At 44.9% G+C, this 7191-nt stretch overlaps 1 pseudogene; it reads right to left on the bottom strand.

Moving 5' to 3' along the window:
* Positions 1-1205: 1205 nt before the first annotated feature.
* On the bottom strand, positions 1206-5797 carry LOC120868449 (annotated as a pseudogene).
* Positions 5798-7191: the final 1394 nt, after the last annotated feature.

Below are 7191 nucleotides of genomic sequence, written 5' to 3'. Positions count from 1 at the left end.
AGATATAGAGAATAATCTAGTGGCTACCAATGGGGAGCGGGTAGCGGGGAAGGACAAAATAGGGGTAGGAAATGAAGAGGCATAAAATCCTATGTATAAACTAAATAAGCTGGGGAATTCCCTAGTGGTCCAGTGGCTAGGACTCTGCACTCTCACTGCCCAGGGCCTGGGTTCAAACCTTGGTTGGGGAATTAAGATCCTACAAACCAAGTAGCGCAGCCAAAAGTAAATAAAAATAATTAAATCAGCTAAAATGATATATTGTACAGCACAGGGAATATAGCCAATAATTTATAATAACTTGAAATATATTATAATATATAAAAATATTGAATCACTATGTTGTATACCTACAACAAATACCATATTTAAATCAGCTATATTTCCATTTTTAAAATGAAATGGAGGTTTCAAGCATTTTTTTAAAGCACACAATCCTTCACAACAACCTTCTAGATACTTATTTTCTACCTTTTCTGAAAAAAGATAATGCTCATTTACCAGAACCCCAGACACCACTGAAGAATTTGAAGCTCCTGAGCTCAGAAGTGATCAAAACACACAGATAAGTATAATTAGTAGTCAAAGCCTTGGTTTACATGTTTGAAGAACAGTAAACACCCACAAGGAGGAAGGCATGGCAACCCACTCCAGTATTCTTGCCTGGAGAATCCCCGTGGACAGAGAATTCTGGCGGGTCACATGCAGTCCATCGGGTCGCAAAGAGTTGGACCCAACTGAATGACTAAGCACAGCACAAACACCCACTAAAAAATACCAACTAGATAATCACTGCTTTTATGAAGTAATGACTCATCAGCTAAAACCACCTAAGTCTGAAATGTTCTGTATTTATTGTCTATTGGTATAGGGCCTTCATTCTTAGCTCTTCTTATGCCATCCCATCCTTAACTCTTTTATAAATTAAACAATACACTTCTAGCGTCCCACAGTAATCGTCACTTTCAGAAGTCATAATCTACACCTACATGCTACACAAACATGCATTTCTCTCTCTAAGCATGCTGTCACATATCACCATCCTCAAACAGTACAAAATTTTTAAAAATGGAACATCACAAAACTGTTACATATTCCTTATGCCACTTGTTAGCAGGTGGAACTTTTTTAAAAAGAGAAAGCGGTGAAAAACCAGACATTTTGCAACCAGTGTTTGACTTCAACTTTTTACTTTCTGATTATCTTCAAGTACCACCCTCTCCTGGTACTGTTCTGGATCTTGTCTCTGAGCTTGAACATGCTGAGGAACAACCCGTTCCCCTAAGAAGTGGTAAGCAGGTCTCTAGCACAGGCTGGAGCACAAGAGAGGGTGGGACAGGTGGTACCATGTGTCTGAGAATGGGTGTCGCTGCTCTATGGCTGCCAAATAGTCTAATATCCCTCCAGTTCCCAAGCCAGTGCAGAACCTTGGTCCTAAATGCTCATTTCCCTGCCAAAACCTGAGGTTGCACCATGTGGACCTGTGAACTCAGAGTTCACGCCTTTGGGACGTGGTCCCGCTGAGCTGGTGAACCTCTAATAATGATGGGAATATGGAGGATACTTAGGATATGGGGGAGGAGAATCTTGACGGTCCCTAAGGAACAATTTGTAAACTGCACAGGCAAGAGCAGGTAGCTTCTAGGATAGCAATCACCTCATTGATGCCACAGGAATCTGAACAGTACAACTCATAATAATCAGAGAAAGAGTTAAAGCTGTGATTTCCCCCAGGCTCTCTCACCTTCTTCCGGCCAAGTTCCCTGTAATCTAAGTCATACCCCAAGACACAGGAACCTCTTAGTTCCTCTTGGGAACAGGCTTCAGAAGACTCATAGTTTTTCCAGCTCGGCATAGTTTTTCCAATTTGCGCTTGGTATCTAAACTGGTCTTACTTCCCCACTGTGCCCTGTGGCCATCCCACCCTCTGTTCTGACACTGTATGAATGTGGGGGCATAAGTATTGCGTCCAGCTGTGCCTCCAACACGTCTGCCTGGGGGACTGGAGCTGACCCACAGGACGTGGTAGAACCATCTTAGCGGAGGGTAAGAGCGTTTAGATCCCACAGCGGCATTCTGTCCAGGTCGCTCCGGCCCCAGGCAGGGTCGCAATCAGCAAGGTTGGCTGAGAGGGGAGGTTGAGGAGACGGCAGCGTCCGATCATTTCTGGCCCACTGGTCCTGGTGTGCTCAGTGACAACGGCGAATAAAGGCACGCTCATGACCTGTTATTTTATGTGCATCTTATACCTTTTAATTTTTCATTAGCCTTTGTCAATGACTCTCAATGAAGCTATTTTGGAGCTCTGAAGCCCTGTGGAAGCTTCCGCGTGACAACTAAATCAGGAAACCTATTGTTTGTTTGATTCGGGAGCCCTGGCTTTCAAGTGCATTTCTTAAGTGACCTTGTCTTAAACCATTCCTCTTAATAGCCATTATACTTCTAGGTCATCTTAGCCTGAGACCATAGTTCTTAGATGTAAACAAGCAAGGATGCTGAAAGTGTGCTCAGTTGGTGGGGACTTCAGGATCCCATTTCCTCAGCAAAGCCTTGGGTCTCTTGGAGCCAAGTTAATATTATACTTAAGAGGCATGTACCACTGGATTGAGAATTTGCATGGTTTTGCAGGTTACCTCACTACACGGAAATTTGCTTTAGGCTGATGCGGGACCTAGTGTCAATCTAACCCATTCTGGGATCAGCGTGTTCTAACACAAGAGTCTTGGAATTAGGTGGTGAGTGCCCTAACAGCTTTGAAGTGCTCAGTCCATGCCCACCAGTGTTGCAGCTTTTGGTTTCTGAGATTCCCACCAGAAATAGCCTTTCCTTCCTGTTAACACACCGGCAATAATCAAAGAGTTGTTACTGCAGACTGGCCAAGAGGAGGCCTTGCGTGCAGCACTAGCAATTCCGGTGTGGACCTGGGGACTGGCGAAAGGACTGAACCAGCACGCCCCCAAAGAATGGAGGCTGTGCACTGGGACTCCAGTCAAATGGGGCCCTGTGGGCCGAACTACCAACCCAACATGGAATCCAGGGACTGAGCCAAGAGCTCAGCATCTGAGACTGTCTGCTAACTCAAGCTGACCTGCCCTGGGCTGGAAAGCCAGGTACGTTAGCGGTTCCGTGCAAAGAGAACAGAGCTCTGAACTGAGGAGATCTTACCCCCCGCCCTTGGAAATGGCAAGAAAGGCAGAGAACTAAAGGGGTTTGTGCCTACCAACACCTGTGTCTCTTGTTGTCCCCAAGGTTGTCAGAAGTTTCCTCCAGATCCCATTGCTGCCACAAAATCTGTTAAAAAATGAAATTTGCCTGAGTAAGCTTTAAAGATCTTAAAAGTTTATTCAATGATTCATGAATCAAACAACATCCTATCCAGCAGAAGGAAAGGGGCTCTGAGATGCAATGCAAATTGAAAGGTTTTTATAGGAGGAAGGGGGCAGGACAAGGACGTTATCCCAGCATGGAACAGTTGTGTATGCAAGGTCACCATCCTTCGAGGGAAAATAGGCTTCTTTTTTTGTTTTAATTTCTTTTTACTTCTTTGGACTTGTGTGTTTCTAGTTTGTTTCTTCATTTGTACAGTATTTCTCTACCTTTTCATTTTTTTTTTTTTTAACTTACTGTTTTTGAGGTCTCCTTTTCCCAGGCTTCAAGGTTGAATTCTTTCTTCCTTTTGATCTCTGCCCTCCTAAGGTTGATCCAGTGGTTTGTGCAAGCTTCGTGCAGGGTGAGATTTGTGCTGAGTTTGTTTTTCTTTCCTCTGATGGGCAGGGCTGAGTGAGGGAGGAATCCTGTCTGCTGATGAAAAGGTTTGCACTTTTATCTTGTTTTTTATTTGGATAAGGCGTCCTGCACAGGATGCTACTGGCAGTTGGGTGATGCTGGGTCTTGTATAGAAGTGGTTGCCTTTGTGAGAATTCTCTCTATTTGATGCTCCTTAGGGTTAGGAGTTCTTTGGTAGTCTAGAGTCTTGGAGTCAGCGCTCCCAATCTGAAGGCTCAGGGCTTGATCTTGGGCCAGTTACAGAGATTCCACAGATGGTTTATTATGGCATTAACTGTTATTAATACAAATACCCAGAAACGAGAAACCAAGGTGAACACCAGACAAATGGCAGTGACAAAAATCAGGCAAACAATAATTAAAATAACAGAATACACACATGTGCATATACAGCTGTAAGCAAATCAAAACAACCCAACAAAAATAAAGTACAATAGATAGACCCAGTGGACAAAGGAAACCAAAAATGATATCTACCAGTTAAGAACAAAACTAACTAAAGCACAGACTAGAAAACAAAACTAACACAAGGTGCCAACTGGGGACTAAAGCAATGAAAACAAAGCTAACACATATGGTGAGAAAAAGAACGGAAAGGAAGAATAGAAACGCAAAGTTAAACAGGTAGATAAAGAAGACGCACATGTCAAAGATTAACTGCAAGGGAGAAAGAACAGTAGGAAGAGCAAACAAAGGAATACATGTAGAAAAAATAATAATAGATTAAAAAAATTTTTAGTTAAAATTTTAAAAAGAGAAAAAGTAGGGGAAAAAAAGAAAAAGGAAAATTCCACAGAACTGCAAAAGGCCAGAATAGAGGCAGAGATTTTTAACAGCAATAAAAAGTGCGATTGAAAAAAAAACTCAAAAGCTTAATTAGAGTTCATAGTGCTAATAAAATCAACAAAAGTATGGTAACACATCTTGGAAAATACAGAACAAAGTTACGTCTGGTTCCACTATATGTTGTAGATATTTTTTAAATATTTATTTATTTGGCTGCATCAGGTTTATTAGTGGTTTGTTATTTATTGGGTCGCATAGACTATTAGCTGTGGTGTGTGGGCTCAGCAGTGGTGGTGTGTGGGCTCAGCAGCTGTGGTGTGTGGTGTGTGGTCTCAGCAGTGGTGGTGTGTTGGCTCAGCAGTTGCGGTACCTGGGCTCAGTTGCTCCACAGCATGTGGGATCTTAGTTCCCTGACCAGGGATGGAACCTGAGTCCCTCGCATTGCAAGGCAGAGTCTTAACCTTTGGACCACCAGGGAAGTCCCTCCAATTTTTTTTTAAATAGGTAGATTAAGATTTCCAGTGGGAGTTTCAATACCAAACTCTCAAAAAATAACAGAATGAACAGAAAAGTAGAAGAACATCGCAGACTTGGAAAGCGCTATGAACCAATTCCACAAAATGAAGATTTATACAGTTTTCACACAGCAGCAGGATACAAATTCTATTTCATTGATTTCTGATATAAATCCACAGCGAAAAGAGAACAGACTCTGTGCGATTTCTGTGTCTTTAGGCTGTGAGATTTTTGCACCATTTTTAATGTCCCAATGTCTCAGGCTTCCCTGGTGGCTTGTCGTGTCTGACTCTTCTCGAACCCGTGGACCGTAGCCGCCAGGCTCCTCTGTCCATGGGATTCTCCAGGCAAGAGTACTGGAGCGGGGTGCAGAGAAGGAGGTGTTATTGTTGTACATTCAATAGGACTGAAGGACTCTGTGATTATAAGGGGCAGAAAACCCGACATAAACTGTCTTTAGCCGAAGATGGTGATTCAGGCCCAGCTGGATCCAGGCGTTCAAAGGATGCTATCGAGAACCTCTCTCTCTTCGTCTCCTCTGGCTTCTTTCGCAATCACATTCTCCTTTCATGGAGGCAAAATCATCAGGAGCAGCTCTGAGCAGAAACCATAATCTCTCTGAAGTCCCTGGGGAAAGAGACCTTCTGGTTCTCAACTTCCAACAGGAGCCCTGGCATTGAGTCTTACCCCTTAGGGGTCTGGCATCCATATCCGAACACCCAACACCCCAAGGAACATATCCAGGGACATATCTTGGGAATATGCTAGCAGGCTAGGTCTGAAATACATGCTCAACCTGAAGGCTAGAGGCCAAGGTCAGCCTCACCCAGCACAGGGCCTGGGTGTGCAGGGGCGTTTCCCCAGGAACAGCAGCTGTGTGATGCACGTGTGTAAAGGAGGTAAAACCCCAGTGCCAGGGGAAATGCTTGTTGTTACTATACCCATTTTACAGGAGTAGAAACTGAGGCACAGAGTGGTTCAATAAAATACCCTACATCACATCGCTGGTAAGTGGTCATGCCAGGACTCAAACCCAGACCCCCTCCTGCCATGTGTGGCAGTTCCAGAAATCAAGGCAGGGCCCCTCCATGCGAGGGTCTCTCTTCCACTCTCTCCAAACCCCCAGACCATCAAAAGACACAGTTTCATTGTAAGCCACCCCAAGGTCAGGCTGGGATATTGCGCTCTGTGCCCCGACATGTAAGACCCAGAGGTCCCTCCTTGTCTGCAGAGGCACCTCTAACGTGGAAGAAAGAGGTGCTCAGGCATCTGACTGCCAGCCCTTTTCAAGTCCTCAACTGTGATGGCCGATCCCACGGGGGCTCCATACCATCTTATCAGAATGCCAAACAAAAGACACAGCTTACTGGCAAGATGGCAAAGGAGCGAACTTGGCCAAACCATCTTTCCAAGGAAAGGGCAGCTGGATGAGGAGACAAAGAGGATGTTTGTAAAAGAGATGAGTCTCCTGGGAGATGTAAGAAACAGCTGAGAGGAAATAAATCGAACCGTGGGGCAGTTCCTGGAACTGAGGCCAGAAGCGGACAGGACCAGGGCCCCTTCCCAGAGGGTAAGGAAATTCATTAGGCCAAACGAACCAAATGAGCTGGACCCTCAGTGCACATGGTGAGCCTAGGAAAGCTGCCCCCACCCCAGGGATGGCAAGACTGAAAATGCATCCCTGCAGAGGAGACAAGGGGCGTAGAGTGGGCATTTATCAAGGGCTTTCTGTGTGCTGAGCCCTTCACTAATGCAGCTCTTAGTCTTTCTCATCACCCTTCTGAGCAAGCACATCAACGTATCCAGTTTTTACAGAGAGGGATTCTGAGGCTCAGAGAGGTAAAGCAACTTGATCAAGAGCACACAGCCGTCAGATGGCAGAGCTGGGTTCAAACCCAGGTCTGTCTGACCCTGAAGTCAGTGTTCTTCCCTCCCATGATGTATGTTATTAGAGGAGATGTGGACATCCCGGGAACATTTCTAACTCCCTGTTTCTGGAAAGCCCCTTGAGAAGCAGAGTCCCAGGTTGGATGGACCAGGTGATGGTACCCAGTGACCAGTCTCAAGTTCTTAGAAGCACAAAACAGAGAGCTGTTAAGGGGT

Source organism: Oryx dammah, unplaced genomic scaffold (genome assembly GCF_014754425.2).
Source record: "Oryx dammah isolate SB20612 unplaced genomic scaffold, SCBI_Odam_1.1 HiC_scaffold_9, whole genome shotgun sequence".
Classification (NCBI taxonomy): Eukaryota; Metazoa; Chordata; class Mammalia; order Artiodactyla; family Bovidae; genus Oryx; species Oryx dammah.
This window is presented reverse-complemented; position numbering and strand designations above follow the sequence as displayed.